Below are 16885 nucleotides of genomic sequence, written 5' to 3'. Positions count from 1 at the left end.
CTAATGTTAACAGTTAAGTTTGATTTGAATGATGTTTATTACACGGCTCGTTGAAATGCTTGATTCTGATTGGCCAGTCGCAAGTTTTGCACGTTCGTTATTCCCAGAAAACAACCTCTCAAAACTAATAACACACGGTAACCCGGATACAGCAAATCATTTTGACAGGTTTTTTTGACAAATTAAATATAAATATGTCTTTTAATAACATTACATTATATTTACAAATGATTAAACCAAATTGCCTGTCCGTGGCATTTGAACTTTGTTTCTTACCTTAAAACTGAAAGTCAGCTTTTCCTCTTGGAAGGTCTGCATTCGGTAAAAATGAGCTAATAAAATATTTCAAACTCACATTTCATGTCAATTTTTTTCTCATGTGGCAAGTAGCCGTGTAATAAGCGGGATAATGTACAAGCAGCCGGCTGTTATTGCAAAATAAGCCCCTTCAGTGGGATACAAGACCCTCCGTGCTGATCACACTGTCGGGGCTTATTTCTGTGATAACAACCGTCTGCCTGTACGTTATGCCTTACATAAGTAAATTCTGAAATTAACATGAACTAAGATTAATAATTGCACATTGTTCATGCTAGCAAATGTATTAACTAGTTGTTAACAAATACAACCTTTCTGGACGGTTGCTAGGTGGTTACTTATTGCCCCAAGCCAAAAAGAGTTCACCATAAAAGATATTCTGGTCCCGCTTTATGGTTTGGTTTGGTTTTGCCTATTTTATTATATGCCAGCAAAACGCTGCAAATCTGATCGCTTAGAAGAGTAATTACATACCTCTCTTCACCAAACCGCATAATTCAAGTTATCATTCAGATCTATAGCACAAACAGCACAGGATGAGTTACACGCCAAATTTAATACAGGGTAAAGCGTTTTGAAGACTCCCTAATCCCAAATATAAGCAGTAGTTATAATGATGCCTGCCTTAGCACGCACCACTAAGACCCGAGACACAAAGAGCATTGTGAGATCATACCTAATCCAAATCTAAACATCATCTTCATCCTAGACTCTTGTATCATAACATCAGGTTAAGTCATCAGTCAGACGGGCCCTTCTGCGTAGCAGAACAGCTTGTGTAGTCTGTTTCTGTCCTGTGTGGCTCCATGATCAAATGTCCCTGTGAGGACAGGAGACCTGTGTTGATAGGACTCATTAGTGGCTTTGCCCTTCCTCAAACCAGATGGAAAAGAAATTACTGTCCATCTATCATAAGCTGCTCTGGCCATAAAGAGCTTGCTCTCCTTACAGTCTGAAGCCAGTTTTCTGCGCCTGCTGTCTCTTTTTTCCTTCCACTGCGGCAACACCTATTCATTCACTGCTATCTGTGCTTTCCAGGACTGATTTTTTCCGTGCACCACCGCAGCGCGCCTATTTATTTACATCTGTATTGGTGCACCAGATGCATCATTGGCAGAAATAACGAGAAGCTTTCAGAGTGATGGGGAGAAAAACTGGCATAGCCATAGATAGAAAGAACAGATTTCATATTTTGTTTCAGAACCTTGTTGCCGTGTTGTTGTGTTTGTTGGCCCCCACCTGCATACACCATCACAGGAGCAACACAACGATTGAGATAAGATTTACTGTCTGTTTGTGATGACAGTGCAGACGTGATTGCGGGATGGAGACATGTACTGCAGGAAGCTGTTGGGAAGTGGCGGGTGATTTATAGTGATTTGTTGAGGTTGTTCGGGTCCTAGAAGCTCCTGTTCAGCCAACATCTGGTAGTGATCTCGGCACAGGAAAAGTGGATCTTGAGATATCTGCTGATCTCTGCATTGGGTTTCCCTTTGGACTTCAAGCGGCCCTATCATGGCAGTGGGCGTGTAAAGCTCTGCAGATGGTTCGGGAACATTATTTTTGAAAGTCTTTAAGTGACACGTCTTTGGTCTGGTTTGGTTCTGCACACTGCTCTGTGTATATTAAATTCAGCTTGTTCTTTATCGAAGTTAAATGGCAATGGAGTTGTAAACGTGTTGTTTGTTTTGTCCGTGGGCTTTAATTTGTTGGAATGTTTTTGAACCATGAAGACTTCTGTTGTTCATTGTTTGGAAATGGAATACAAAAATAATGTAAGACAAACAAAATGGCGAGGCTAGCATTTGTTTTGCAGGTGTATGATTATCAAGGTGAAGATCATTAACAGTGTTTTAAACACCTGTCTCCGCAAATGTTTGCTAAACAGGATTTATTGTTATTTTGGAACCGTAACTGTCTGCATCTTCCTGGGGGTCATTATGTTCCAGTGACATCATACACCTGCATTTCTCAACTCAACTCAACTTTATTTATATAGAAAGAGGTGAAAACACAGAAGACAGACATACCCATATACAATACACTCCACACACACAATATGCACACGTACTAACACACGTAGACATAGACACATAGACATGGACGCGCACGCACACACACACACACACACACACACACACACACACACACACACACATGCACACGCAGACAGGCACACACAGTGAATGCCAGAGGTGGACAGTAACGAAGTAAATTTACCTGAGTACTGTACTTAAGTACACTTTCTGAGTATCTGTACTTAACTTGAGTATTATTTTTTCGGAGTACTTGTACTTTAACTTCACTACATTTGAAAGACAAATATCATACTTTTTACTCCTCTACATTTATAAAAAGGTCCAAAAGTAGAAAATGGTTTCTATGCAGCGGGGTTTAATGTGTGCTCAATTTATCTGGCTTGCGATCTGCCAGGACCATTTACTGTTGCCAAGTATTTCAGCTTTTCTAAGCTCTCGGTTTTCCGGCAAGTTTTGAATGGCCATTTGGCTGATTTTTTTACGCAAATCTGGCAACTCTGGGATCTTCCCGCTAAACTAATGTAAACATATAGGCGCTGCTACACCGTTGATAGCGCTCTGAAAAGGCAAATAGAACAATATAAGACGAAAAAGGCACATGTTAAAGTGTGGTGTAACTACTCCTTTAATACAACTGATACTGTGAGCTACTCAGTGTATTCAGTAGGTTGCTTCAGAGGGATAAGGTATACTACAGTAAAATATGCACAACTGACGTAAAGGAAATTTACTTTTAATACTTGAGTACTTTTAAAAGCACATACTTCTGTACTTTTACTTAAGAATCTGTCTTTACAACTTTTACTTGTAGTGGAGTAATATTTGACCAGTAGTATCTGTACTTTCACTCAAGTAAGGAAGTTGTGTACTTCGTCCACCTCTGGTGAAAGCACACATTTAAGCTAAAGGAGAGAGAAACACAGGTCAAATATTAAACAGACTATAAATTCCTATATGCAATATTAGTTAAGTAAAACTTAAAATTCTGATTCTAAATTGGCATTTCTGCAGCACAGAAATGTTCCGCCCAAATTTCCAAGTTTGAGGCCTTGCTTGTGTGGCATTCACTGCACTTTACTGTGTTGGACATTCCAACTTTCCAGGTTGAATGAAGGGGATTACAGTTTTTTGTGCTTCTTATGTGGTACACATGATAAACAGAGAACTCAAAGTCCTCTTTAGTTCCAAATATTAAATTAAAGTGATTGTTCACCCAAAAATGAAAATGTTGTCATCATTTACTCACCCTCTTTTCATTTTGAACATTTATGACTTTCTTTCTTCCGCAGAACACAAAAGAAGATATTTTGAAAAAGCTGGTAACCGAACAGCACTGGCCCCCATTCAATATTGTATGGACACAAAATCAATGCAACTGAATGGGGTCCAGTTAACAACATTCTTCAAAACAATTTCTTTTGTGTTCTGCTGAAGAATGAAAGTCATAAATGTTCAAAATAACAAGAGGGTGAATGATGAATTTTTATTTCACTTCAATATCAAATTCACCTTCACTGGATGCTTAGGATTTTCAGAATTGATGTTTCGAGGTCTATTATACCAGTACAGTATTAAATATTATCAAAGCCAATATTGCAGATATTGACTAATATCAGTAAATATTTTTGGTTGCTAAGATGTTTTCGAAAATCTAAGTATCGAAAGTTTGTCCAACTTTTAGATTTAACGACACAGCAGGGTTATGAACCTTAAAGACACATTTTACAGTTTTCAACATTATTTTATATTGAAGCAGAAGACTTTAAAGAAGCTGATGCAGTATAGTCAATGAGCATAAGTCATATACTGCCATAAAACCATAACAATTGCACAGTAATCTGTGTTCTCCACACACGCCATGACACAAGTGTCAGATTCCACAGCTGTCTTGAGACTAAATGAAAGAAAACAGATCTGATGGCAACCTTCATAGACCCCATCTGAAATAACTTATTATGTGCTGAATGAAATTCATAGACCCAGAGGGCATGTATTTGCTTTCATCACTTTAATTGGCAAATCCGTGTCTCATCCTCAATTGTCCGTCTCGAGGAATGAAGCAATGTTACAGTTCTCAAACAGCAGGCATCCCAGATTGGGTTTGTCTGGCACTCTAGTAATATCTTGGGTCTCGGTTACTCTTTAATATCTGAAAATTTTAATTTACCAGTCTGACAGATTTTTTTAGCTTCTTAATCATTGTAAAATAATACCAAGGAATCGACTTTCACTTTACACAAAGAAAGATGATGTATGCAAGGGCGTAAGTTTGATTTTGACATTGGTGGGGACATAAAATCTGCAGAGCTGCATTGTCACTAAAGTTTAGCGCCATTTACTTGACTTATTTAAAGAATATAATAATTTAACAATGCTTAAAATAGTTTTATTTGAAATTGTTTTCTACATGGTTTTTCATTGTTGTCACTCTCATTGTCTAGTGCTGTCTACAGCAGGATCAGTTTCCTTAGAAATACACAAGAATATACAACTAGCTACTTTTTATATGCATACGTATTTATGCCTACATTGTTAAAACTACTGTATGACTGAGTGGTTAATAGACCTCTAAAACCTTATTATAATGCACAACATATAACATAATCATGTTTTAAAAGCCTAATCACATGTGACCCTGCCTTTCCACGTGGGCTACAGCTGCTTCTGCCACCTAATAAATGACACATCTAAACAATTCAAAGCTCTCATTTTAAACACACACTAAGAAACAATACTGTAGATTGTCAACCTAACATTTGTCACAATACCGAATTTCACAACTAACATACTACTATGTCATTGTTTGACCTCACCGTTGACCCTGCCACCTCCACAACATGACAGGCCTGCTTCTGTCACCTGACCTCTCAAAATAATAAACAGTCGATTGTCATGATAATCAACTATATTTAGTTATCCTCATAGATGTAAATGAGGAACTCATTCGGTTAATAGGGGATTGTCATGCAATGGGAAAAACATTGTTCCTGAATCAATATGTGATGCAACTTGTCCCGTATTTTTGTCAATAAACTCTTGGTAAGAATGTTTTCTTACCGGGTAACCTGCATAATCATTCTCATCGTGACTTGTTGACAGAGCTTGGCGAAATTGGCGCTTACAACCGAACCGAATCAGCTGCAGCCTACATCACACGTTAGCGAGAGAAGGCAAAACCAATCATAAAGCAACGTGGGTTAGAGAGGCGGGACTCAAGAAAGGCAAAGCCAATCCTATTAGCCACGTGAGCTACGGAGGCGGGACTCATTGCAGATAACTAAACTTAAACATTTGTGTACCACAAACTGCGCTATTTTTCCAGAACGTGGTTGTAAAAGATTTTCAATTTCGATGAAATGATTACTGAATAAATGCATGTTGAATAAAATAAGTAATAAGCACAAAACACAAGACACAGATGGACATTAGTGGTTATATATAAATATATAGATGAATTGTTTGGTCAAAATTATTGGTAAGGACAATTTTGTGTTCCCTGAATATCGGTAATATTGTTTTCCCTACAAGCTTAATTTTAATTATCGAAACATAATTATAATCGCACTTAAAACGTAAAACGGTTTCTACAGCAGTCTGTAAAATTATTTTACAGCATCCTCAGAGCTCATAGTAGATCTGTTTCAGGGCTTACATTTGATCTCTGAAAATCAATTTCTCTACGGAGATTCTGAAAAGGAATTTCTGCTTTCGTGACCTTGCTCTCGAGGTCCATAGCTGTTATTTAATGGGGGAAGAAGCCATTGGAATGGGGAGTGAAAACTGAGATATGGAAGGATGGAATGCTTCTCCTCTGATGTTATGATCTGTCTCAGCCTCTTGTCCTTTCATGTGCCTACTAGACTATCCGTTGATCTCTTGTACTCTGCTTAAGCCTCCGTGGTCATGTGACCATTGGCTTCTACACACCACAACCTATTTGACTCTTAAGTGACATGCATGGCAAAGCAAGACCAAGACGGATCAAGGCCTTAGAAGAGCAACTGGAGTGGAGATTCTCTAGATGAAAAACAGGCTTCGTTGTAATGGCAGTCATGGTTCAAAGGAACGCAAGAGAGGGAGCAATAGAATGAAAAGTAGTGGCGTATGAAAACAGAGCAAAAAGAAAAATCTGGCTGTCGTTCAAAATCAAGCCCATGAATTTACAATGAAGATAGCTATTGAGTTACCATTCAGAATTTTTACAATGTGATACAAAACATCTCTTTCTTTGATCGTGGTTTACGGGACATGTTTATCATAACCAAAACACTAGTACCCTTTCAAACCATCTAAAAAAATTCAGAGGAAGAGATTATCTTCTGTTTGCCCTCCAAATAACCGTATCCAAAGCACTGCTACATTCTTATCCACTTTCATTGGGCTCGCATCAACATTTCATTCATGGCAAGTCAAGATGAATTTGATTTGGAACCCGGCAATCTCTATAGCCAAAGCAACACCACAGGCCAAGCAGATCCTCCCTTCTTCTCATTGTTTGTGAAGACTCCTCCGGAAACAGGGCATAAGGATATGAAGATGCCGTTTTTAACACACAATTATAAAAACATGCCGCCTGTCCCGCTACAGGTAGGGGTGAGCTAGGGTTTCAAAGGCACTGGCAGCGGGAGTTACTCAAAGTACCGGAAAAGGATAAACACAAACAAAACTTTGAAACAGCCAGGTCGGTTGAATGCACGAGGCCTGGGATTACATTTCACACCCCCCTGTTTATGAAGGTCCTGAAAAGGGAGGCGAGGCGAGTGGGGCCGATCCTGCACCGGTGTTCTGCATCACTTCACCTTCTGTGCAAGACAGCCACCAGAAAGAGGAGAAAAAGGAAGCGCATTCCGATCCGCAGGGTTGAGAATTTGTGAGACGCGCCTTAGATAGGTGTGCCAGATATATGAGTCACGTAGGAAACGCAAAGAGCATTGGGAAGAGATGGACTTCAGTACGAAAAGGAGGAAAAGACTGAGGAATTCTCCGATCTTTAGTGAAGAATAGATCAGACAAGCATTCCAAGCGCAACCATGTATAATGCAATATTCCCAAATCGTTAAGTGCTAAGACAAATGGTGTTTTGTACGTATGTTTAAGGGACTTTTCTGAAACAGTTTGAAAGACTTGTTGGCCGTTTTGTGTTTCTTGACATGCTGTTTGGGATAAAACTTTCCCTGTGTGATGAGGGCTTATTCATTTGTAGCTCTTTGTAGTTTCCTCATCGCTGAAATGGCCAGGCTTTGTGTAGCTTGTAATGCAGGGTTTGGGACCCATAATCCTTCATTTTGCCTACCTTCATAACATTCCCCCTAAGCCGATTACGTGTCATTTTGCTTTAATAGATTCCTCATACACCTCTCTCGCTTCTTGTGCGGTGAGGGGAAAGAAAGCCCCTGTGCTACATGCCTCATCTCCGCTATGGATGCTCTTCCTTTCATGGTGTGAATGGGTTCGGGCTCTTTGTTGTTCTACCTTGCCTGTTTTTCTGGTTCGCCGCAGCCTGCGGAGGCATTTCAGTGCTAAAATACATTAGTTAGTGTTTTAGCCTTATGACCAAATAGCCTGTTTTAACTATTTTTGCATTGAAGAGCAGGTCTGAGGCCCCGTATTGTCGCCTAATTCACGGTCTCGAAACCCTTCAACATTCCCGTGCAATTGGAAAGACAAGCTCTCAATAGAGCCTCTTGAACTTAGAGCTTCTATACATTGAGCCAAAGCCTGAGCATTCTCACGTATCTCAAACCCGTCTCATCTTCATCCTGGGACACTTGAAACGTAGGACAAGAGAGAAGAGCACCAGCAAAGGAATGAAGTTTGGGAATCCTGAAAGAGTCCGGGGCATTTGTCCCTGATTAGCACCAAAAAAGGGAGAACATTTTTGCCGTGAAAGGAAAGCTTATAGCTCATTATGAGCTGGCAAGGATTAAGCTTGTTCCTCCATTGTTCCCGGAGAAGGAACCAAAGGTCTGTCACAGAGGGAGGTGCCTCACTCCTTTTGAGCCCTATGTCTGCACACCTATGCAGAGTTTCCACTCTTTTAAAGATCCATAATAGCTTTTTCTTTTCTCTGTGGTTGGTAGCTAGTGTAGTGGAAGAATCCTCTCTCATTAGACATTGCTTTCATTCACCCATTTGCCTTCTATTGTAAGTCTGACCGCTGAATACTGGACCTCGCCTCTGTGGTAGTCCAACCTGTAAGAAATGAAACAAGTAGACCGAGGTCAAATAGAATAGATGCGCCAATTAGTTAAGATGTGTTTTTGGGGAGGACACAGCATTTGGGGACGTGTCCCTTTGAAGTCTTTTGTTGTGTTTGTTCTATTCTGCCATTAGAGCACACTGCTTTTTGGTATGGTTTTTGTTCATTGTACGCTTGGACCTTTAGAAAATCATAATGACTCTTTTTGCTTTGATCGTAAAGTAGAACTTGAGGATTTTTTGTAGCGTTTTGTTACTTTGCTCTTGAATGTTACTGTGAAGGGCTGCAAAATGTAATCATTATACCCAGATATTTTTAGTATGTCTTCATTTTTTTTAACTGGCCATTTAACCACATTTTTGCAAGTTTACTTATTACTCTATGTTCAGTGCTATTTATTATATATTCAATATAATATCTAATTTATTTTAATTCATTTATTAATCTCCTGTTTGTTTATATTTTTTATTTTAGGAGAAATATCTAAGACTAAATTGATACTTACAGGGGCATTTCATTTAAAAATGAAAATTATTTTTTCTGCGGAACACAAAAGAAGATTTTTTGAAGATTGTTGTTAACCAAACAACATTGGCATCTGTTGACTTACAATATACCATTTGGGCACACAATTACTGAAACATTTCTTAAAATATCTTCTTTTCTGTTTCACAGAAGTAAAAGTAATTTGCAGGTCATAACTAAGATGAGGTAGAATAAATGATGAAAGAATTTTGGGGGTGAACTGTCCAGGATCAGTTTAATTCTGTATCATCTTCTATTTTAGTCTTAACTATGGTAAACTCACTATAACGGGAGGGCCTCTCATTGTGTATTGTTTTACCATACAGATTGCAGTTTCGCTGCAATGCTGAAACATCTTACAGTCATCAAGTCATTATAAAAGTCGCATTCAAACATTTAAATAAATTAAAAACCCTTTACTGACATTAGAAAATGACTGCAACGTGTTTGACAGATTGCTGTAATTACATTTGGATCAAAAGCGTCTTTTTACACGTTTTGATTACACTGCTTCCATAACTAACACGCTGACAGTTTATTTAAAGAATTCCTTATAAAAGTGTTAACAAAAAGAGACTTGTGTAGCCAACTTTACCATTTGTGGACTGCAGACCCATTTTTTAAGGTCTGCTTTGATGTGGTTTCAACCCTCACACTGTATTATGCTCAGTGTGAACGCTCTGCATCACGCAGCGCAAGTCTGCAAGTGGCTATAGTGGGAGAAGATGGGCTGAAGTAATGGACTGAGGCCTTGGACATGTGTTGTTGATAGGGAGAAACTCAACAGTTTTGGCACCGTCTCCTTTTCTGTCAACTCCTCCTGACAGCCTCAAAGGTGAGGTGCTGTTGGGCAGACTAACATCAAAAATATGTGTTGACTGAGTACATCAAGGATTGCTATTTATGGCATTTTAACATGGGCGTAAATTTCATCTAACAGTTGGGGGGGGGATTTTTTTAAGGGGGCACAAACGATACAGCCCAAATTGTACTTGTAAAGATATGTGTACACAGAGGAAAGCTTTACGATAGCTGTTTAAATATCAGTTATGTTTAATAGGTTCACTAGGTTAAGTTCATAGATTCAGTATGCGGTCCTATTGTAATTATTAAATTACCTTGCATCCTCCATAGTATTTTAAGTTTCTTCTGGGACGGATATTACCGCTAACATATCGAACTTATGGAAATATATCATCATATCATCAGTCTACAATATACTGTATATTATTTACAATACACAGCGTGGTTTATAATTGTTTTTTTTGTGGGGGGGACATTTTAAATTTGAATGTTGGCTGCGTTCTTTTATAGGAGGCTTGAATTTATGTATACAATTGATATGACTTTCCAAGTGCAGAGACTGCTAACATGAGAGCCTGGCGAATTAATTGAGCTGAAATTAGGAGATGGAGTCGTTCTCCAAATGTGGTTCCAAAATTTCCTCAGGGCTTGTGTTGCAGATTTTAATGCTGTAAACACATAGTCAGCCATTTTCCTGGACGGAGATTAAACAGCCTTGTACATTTAGATTAGCGTTTCAAAATCACCTTTATCAGGAATATGTAGTTTTTTTCCAAGTATCGTTTAGAGTGTATACCCGATTTTCTGTTTACTTGATTTTATTTTAGTCTACGAGTAACTGACACCCTTGAGTCTTGTTCCTTTAAGAGCCTTTTTATTTCAGAATAATTTGGGCAGGACAGAGGCCAGTTCAAAGTGCAGGGGAAGAGGTGTCGATTTCAAAGGGAGTGCCGCACGATCAATATGTGAGATATGTTAATTCGGCAAAGCTTCATCCTGTCCTTGATGTATAGAATTACAGGAGGCAGCTGGGCCGTTGAGGGTGGACAGTGGAGGCAGGGTCTTGTGCCAACCCCCTGGAAACATACCACGGATCTTCTTCAGCGTCTTCCACACAACCTTGTGTTTGTCTTGACAGCTCAGCGTGGTGAAAAGCCATTAAGCTTTAAAACTGGCAATGCGGAGAATAGATGCCAGCTTGTCCTTTTCTTTTCAAAGCAATGCTTTATGAATGTGTTTTAGAGTTACATGGCTGTCGTTCTAAAGTGTTTTAAGTACTTATAGGTCCCCCGCTAAACTAGTGTACAAACATCAGAGCTTTGGATTCGGGATGGCACGTCTTTATCTATCCCAGCATGCAATAGTAGAGGCTTTCTTGTCCGTAAAGGCATGATGGGCTCTGTAAAATCTGAATGGGCTTTGGTGTGGGCATACGGTTGTTACAGTTATTGCTGCTGCTGCTACTTACGCTGCAAAGATTCCTCATAGTCTAAGATCAGCAGTCCATCCGCACCGACAGAAAGTCAGAAATTGTTTGGTTTCCATATTTTGCGGGGTATAAATGAAGTGTGAACAAGATTTAAAGCAAATGCTTAATGCAGACATGAGAAGAATGTTAGGTTCAACTGGTGTGCTAGGCTGTGGTTGAAAGAAATTGAACTGGACTGAATTTACACGCCATTGAAGCACAGACTACATACATTTTATTCTAAGGATACCAAAAAATATTACTATTACTGTTATTATGTTGAGTAAAAAATGTTAGTTCAGAAGCAAGAGGAAGAAAGTCATGGCAAGTTAAAATAAGAGAAATTTCAGTTGAAAAGTATAGAGGAATATTAATGGTGAATGTAAAAAGTAAATGTATTTAAATGGTAAAGCTTTTTAGTTCAAATTAAACAAAGACCAGTTCTTAAGCAAGTACATAAAAAGAAGTGTTGAAAACTTTATAATTTAAATTGTTGGGTGCAATATTGCAGGATATGTCAGCTTGACATCATTTGACTCATTGATACAGATAAGTGGGTCAATGACGTATAAGGGTTTTCGACATATTATTCAATAATAAATAATAAAAAATAATTATAATTACACAATAATAAATGTTATTCAAACATTAAGAATGTGGTGTAAACATAAACATAGCCTTAAAAGATGTCATGGGGTGTGACCGTGATTTATCTAAAAAGTATTTGCATTTCTTTAAGTTTTGATTAGTAATTTTTTTTTGCATACTGTTTTTGTACTATCTGCCTGACCGGGGGGGCTGCTTTAGAATTTTAAAGTTTTACTTAATTAATATTGCATATAGGAATTTATTATCTGTTATATTTGACCTGTGCTTCTCTCTCCTTTATCCTAAATGTGTGCTCTCACTGAGCGTGTGTGTGTGTGCGTACTTGTCTGTGTACGTACGTGCGTGTGTGTGTGTGTGTGTGTGTCTCTGTGTCTGTGTGTGTTGGTGCGTGTGCGTGTTGTGTGTGTGGAGTGTTTTGTGTGTGGGTATGTCTGTCTTCTGTGTTTTCAACCTTTTCTTGTTTTTGCAGGTATAACTTTGATTGTTTTGCTTGTAGTCAATGTGTCTCATGTGCAGCTGCTTTGTAACAATGAAAATTGTAAAAGCGCTATATAAATAAAGTTGAGTTGAGTTGAGTAATCTTCTCATATTTTTGTTCTATAATTTTGTCAACTTTTAATATGCAAACAGTATGAAACCATTAGGTCTGTGATGCAGCAATTAAATGATCTGTAAATAGTATATCTCAATAAAAATATGTTCTTTTCCCATCACCAGCAAAAGATACTTCATCATTGTAGCAAATTGGCCAAGATCCCCTGTCAGTGTCTGCTCTCTGTGTGCTCTGCGTATTCTTGCAGTGTTGCCCCCTAGTGATAATGAAGGTGGAAAAGCATTCTATCATTCAGCTCTACTAGAAATGTAGTATGCCGTGTGTATACCGAGCAATGTGTTCTAATTTCCTGAATGCAAACATTACTACATATTGTGTACAACCTAGGTACATTGTGTGGACCACTGTTTCACACAATGCAATGCTCTTGATTTGACCTTCCATTTTATGACAAAATAATCAAAAGTTATATAAAAAGTGTATCGAAAAGTGCATTTAAAAAATAACAACAAAATAACATTTGTGTACACATCTAAATCTGTTATTAAGTTCTTAAACTATCAGTTCTTAAGCAAGTTGGCGCACAAGGACCTTTTAGAGCTCTTTGTACACCCCCACCCCAAAGCACAAGCTGTAAAGCAGGTTTCCCTTTATCCTATCACAGGTGGCCGCAATTATCACAGAGCCCGCCAATTGTATGCCATCAAATCCCTGTTGTTACAGGCCGGTCTAGCTCAGCGTACATTTAAACTCTGACACGTACATCTTGACACATATATACACAGAGAAATTAAGGTTTTAGTTTGCTTTTGAGATCGCAAACTATTTGGGGGCTGAGGCCCTGTAGTGTGGAAAGTGTGCAAGATTTGTTATTTTAGACTTGAGTTCCCAAACATTTTCTCATTTGCCCTGGATGCTTTAGCTTGACAGATCTGATGTGTCAGTTCAGTGCAGTAGAAGAAAAAAGATTCATTCATTGTTCTGTTTCAATTTTTGCATTGCTTTTTAAATGCAAGGCATCATAAATAAAGTACTTTTGACAAAGTACCATTTGGAAAGTAATGTCGCAAATAAGATCTTAATTGTTTCTTATAGACCAGGGGTTCTCAACCTTTTTGACTCCAAGGCCCCCCATTGTATTCAACAATATATATTCATTTGTAACAATATTCAAAGGCCCCCTCCCACTCACAAAACCTCAAAATTTCTACCCACTAATATATTTTAGAGCTTAATGTTAACTGGAAAAACTTTATTAACTGTAAAAATGGCCAAATAATAAGAAATATCTTGTTTTTTATGTATTTCAATGCAAATTTTGTCTAATTTTAAATTATTGGTCATCTTGAGGCCCCCTTGGAAGTCAGCTGGGGCCCCCTTTTGGGCCCCAGTCCCCCACCTGTTGAGAACCCCTGTTAGACAGTAATGAGGTTAGATTTGAGTAAGTGGAAATTTCTGTAAGTGTTCAGGTATTCACCAATGTGCTCTGATTTGCCGAGATACGCCTGCTATTAAAATTTGAGATTTCAAAATGAACAAATTTTTCATCAAGTTCTTGGAAGACTAAATTATTTAAGCTGTGCTTAAGGCTTTGAGCAATAAAAGTTTTTTTTCTGTGTTCTGTTGTCTAATTAATAACACAAATGTAGTGCCCAGGTGTAGGATACACTCTCAGAAAAAAGGTACAAAAGCTGTCAATGGAGCAGTACCCTTTCAAAAAGTACACTTTTGCACCTAAAAAGTTCCTCAAAGGTACATATTGGTACATATTTCTACCTAAACTGTGCATATTAGTACCTTTTTAAAGGGTATCATCTAGGTCATGCTTTAAATTTTCTTTGTAAAGTGAATTTGGCTGGTATTCATGAAACCCCTGAAGATAGACGCAGTCTCAGCCATACTCTTTGCTTTACCCTCTGCTCCGGTAATCCTTAAAAGAGAAGCGGAAGCACTTAATGCAGGCTCAGTCCTCAGTTTAGAGAAAGAAGGCCTCACAAAATCTGCCCGGTGCTCCACAGCTGGAGTATGGATTCAGGCGCGGGATTGTTAGGGATTGTGCCAATGGAGGAATGACTGTAGGTGATCAAGTAGACTCAGAGTTAATAGGAAGTTGACGTTATGGAACAGTTCAAATTTGGTTTGGCTGTAGTGAATCAGAGTATGATCTCAATAGTCCTTTGTACCTTGTAGAAACTATCCAGATGGTCTTATATAATTTTTAACCACGTTAAAATAGCTGTAGGTGACTATTAAAATTAGAACAATGTAGTTTGAGGAAGTTGGCAGAACGTTTGGACTACTTTTAGCTAAATTACTATTCAGATGGGCAAATGTAGGATGCCATAAAATTGATCATAACTCAAAAGAAAGTATTTAACGAAATTAGAAAAAAATGAGGACTATCGTTTGTGAATTGAATTGTAAAAAATGGCCTGTTTATTCTTAATTCTTGTGAACACCGGCACCTGCTGGATGAAACAATAGTAAGTAAAAAGAAAATCTTACATTTTTAGCATATTAGTACATATTTTAAAAAATAGTTTGGAATAACAAAATTACGGATAAATCATGTACTATGAGAGGTATTATTAATGTGAAGGCAACCGTCTTACAGCTGTTGTACAGCTCATTTCAGTCCTCATGTTCAATGATAAAAGTTCATGTTATCCTAATGCAGAAATATTAATTCATTTTATGACAGTGACTGTCCTATAACCAAGGTAATTCAAGCAAGATTCTTACAGCCCATGCACTGGCCAAAAGATACATTTGTGCGATCGAACATAAATATGCACGACAGGCAGTTAATCTGTCAACCTCTTAATGTTATTCATTCTCGGGTTAGTCCGTAGTCAGTAATGTAGTAACGTCTCTGCTGTGACCATGGCCCATAAATTTTCACAGTTTAGAGCTGGCTGTTAATACAGAGCTGTGTAGCAGCACAGTCGGTAATGGTTTCCATAAGCCAGTGCTGGAATTCAGTAAATCAAAGCCAAGGTAACGGCTAACTTTTAGCGCTCTGCATTGTTCCTTCTGTCAAAGTTTCGCTCATGAGAAGACCAAACCGTCTCCGGTTTCACAGCCAACTTCACCCAAGACATAACGGATGACAGCATAATTATCATGTTGTGTACAGAAACACTGTTTTGCTTTGAGCGAAGGTGGTTGCCTTGCTTCCAGAAAAACACAGGGCTGCAGAGACGTGGACGTTAAGCTCCATTGATGTAACCACTAGGATTGTTTGACAGCACTGGAGGTCACAAGCAGAACATGCAAGCGCAATTAATCATTGACACCAGAGGCTTTTTGCTACCCCTGAAAGACATGGCACAGCCAAGTTTGGACGTTTTATGCTTAGCGAGGGACCAGTGTTCCCTGCCAAAATCTACAGAAACTCATGGTTGGGCTTGGCAGACTGCAAAGAAGGGCAACTGCTCCGTAACTCACCACCCCGAACCTCACCAATGAACATTAAAACTGGAAGGCCACAAACCTGGTAAAAAAACAAGCGGAGTACGGCCCGGCACTCAGATTTCCAATGGAAAAGACCGTTTTTTGATGCCGTCTCCGCTGCAGATATGAAAGCAAACACACGGAAGGGTTATGCAAACACCTCGGTAATATTGAGCTTTTTCAAAATTATGAACACGCCTGGCCGGTCGACGTGTGAAATGCGGCATGCTGCGGTGTCACTTCGCTTTAATGAAAGGGAAACAGAAGTTTGTTTGGTTTAGAAACCTGACAAGCCTCATCCGTCCAAGATTTGTTGACTTTCCATGAATCAAACCAGGTTTTTCCTCCAACACCTTTATAGATGTAGTGAAGTTTTCAAGAATGTGTATGTTTTATGAGCTCACAGAGCTCTTTTTATGGTATGGAAGTTTGGGGAACCAAGTCCCAAACATGAAGTTTTTGAACTTGGCGACTACGTCGATTAATTATATTAACATTACAAGCTCATAGTAATCCTGAATGCCTCGTTATCGTGCCAATGAAAACGCATGCACAATTCTTCCAATGGAAGTTAGCCCGACACAAACAAAAGATCTATGTGAAGAGTGACCGTACTGAAGGGGCTCGGTGAAGGGTATGAGCAGATCTTGAGCCGCAGTAATTAAGCTGTTAGTCCAGCACAGAGCTGTTTTCCTTCACCCCCGACTGGAAAGTCTCCTGCAGGAGTGTTAAACTGTGTACATTCTCAGATCAAACCGCCCCACCGACAGCTTCAAAGAACTGACAGGCCTGAAAATGCCAGTCATGTGGTGAACGGATGAGCAGGGGCCGCAACTAGAGCAGAAGGACCTCAGACTGTAGACGGTTGGCTTTCATTTCAAATATACCCCTTGCAGCAAATTGCATTGAAAACACAG

The 16885-nt window shown here is 38.8% G+C and overlaps 1 protein-coding gene across 1 annotated transcript in view; it reads left to right on the top strand.

The window, feature by feature from the left end:
• The window catches only part of fgfrl1a (fibroblast growth factor receptor like 1a), a 54770-nt gene that overhangs the window by 27406 nt on the left and 10479 nt on the right, over positions 1 to 16885 (top strand). The gene's annotated exons all lie outside the window — the stretch shown is intronic.

The sequence above is a fragment of the Triplophysa rosa genome, linkage group LG13 (assembly GCF_024868665.1).
Source record: "Triplophysa rosa linkage group LG13, Trosa_1v2, whole genome shotgun sequence".
Classification (NCBI taxonomy): Eukaryota; Metazoa; Chordata; class Actinopteri; order Cypriniformes; family Nemacheilidae; genus Triplophysa; species Triplophysa rosa.
This window is presented reverse-complemented; position numbering and strand designations above follow the sequence as displayed.